This window comes from Eutrema salsugineum, unplaced genomic scaffold (genome assembly GCF_000478725.1).
Source record: "Eutrema salsugineum unplaced genomic scaffold, Eutsalg1_0 scaffold_3, whole genome shotgun sequence".
In the NCBI taxonomy this organism is placed as follows: domain Eukaryota; kingdom Viridiplantae; phylum Streptophyta; class Magnoliopsida; order Brassicales; family Brassicaceae; genus Eutrema; species Eutrema salsugineum.
In genome coordinates, this window is record NW_006256756.1 from 12382554 (window position 1) to 12383846 (window position 1293).

The window sequence follows — 1293 nt, forward strand, 5'->3', positions numbered from 1 at the left end:
GTTTTTCGACTTAGTGTCGAGCTTGTGGTGTCGCGCGACACCTTTCTTTTTATAACCTAGTTTACTTATTTCGTTTTCTCTCTTTGTTCTTGGTGTTTCAGGTTTATGCATACTCGTGGAACCAGAAGCAACAAGGACATCCCACTAGTGAATTTGAGCAACGAACAGCTAGCTGAGTTAGAGCGAACGAGGCGGAAAGCAAGAGATCCGGCAATGATGGAAAACGCCAATGGACTTGTTCGTGATGATGATGGAACCTGGAGAGACCGAGAGGGTCATCTGTGCAATGCGAGAGGCCAAAGGATTGATGGAGATGGTAACATCATTCCACCAGCTCCTTTACCAGTGGATGTTGTTGACCAGAATCCACCACCTGCACCGCGTGGGAATGCTGTGATCGTTCCACAACAGAGGAACGTTCCAGAGGATCGGAATGCGAGAGAACCTGCACCTGCAGCTGGACGTGGACGAACACTTGGAGACTACAACAGGCCTGAGCAGTTCTATGCAAATCGTTCTGCGATTCGCGCTCCTGCGTTTCAAAGAAACGATTTTGAGCTGAAACCTGTGTACTACACTCTTGTGGGTCAGCATCCTTTCCATGGCCACTCTCGTGAGCACCCTATGGATCACATCGAGAGGTTTGAGGATTTGGTCACCAGCATAAATACAATGGAGTGTCCAATGATTTCCTCCTCTGCAAGCTGTTTCCTTACTCTCTTGCTGGAGAAGCAGCTAACTGGTTGAAGCAGTTGGAGCCAGGATCACTCACCACTTGGGAAGAGACCAGGAATGCCTTCCTGCACAACTTCTTCGACGATGCTAGGTCTGAGGAGTTGAGAACTAAGATTTCGACTTTCTCTCAGGAACCTACTGAAGCGTTCAAGGCTTCTTGGGTGCGATTCAAATCGTACCAGCGAGACTGCCCTCACCATGGCTTCAGCGATGTGCACTTGCTGGGTATCTTTTTCAGAGGTATCGACTGGAGGTATCAGATGGCACTTGATGCAGCAAGCAATGGTAACTTCAACACTCGATACCCAGAAGAAGCTGTTGAGCTCATCGAAAACTTGGCATCCAGCAACAGCACCAAGAATGCTGATCTTGAGCGAAAGAAGCAAGCAGGGAACATGGATAGATCGCAGATCGCTGAGGTGAAAGCTAAACTTGATTCTGTGCACAGCCTTTTAGTGGGTAAGAAATCTGTCAGATTCGCACAGGAGGTGGAGAGTTTCGAACCTGAGGATGCAGCTGAGGAAGAGGATGTCAACTTTGTCAGTGGATCAGGATTTC

General features: G+C 48.4%; 1 non-coding gene across 1 annotated transcript; it reads right to left on the minus strand.

Annotated features, from left to right (window-relative positions):
* Window positions 1-833: 833 nt before the first annotated feature.
* Window positions 834-940, minus strand: LOC112085840. Its single transcript, XR_002899128.1, has one exon. It is a non-coding gene; the product is annotated as a small nucleolar RNA R71 (small nucleolar RNA).
* Window positions 941-1293: the final 353 nt, after the last annotated feature.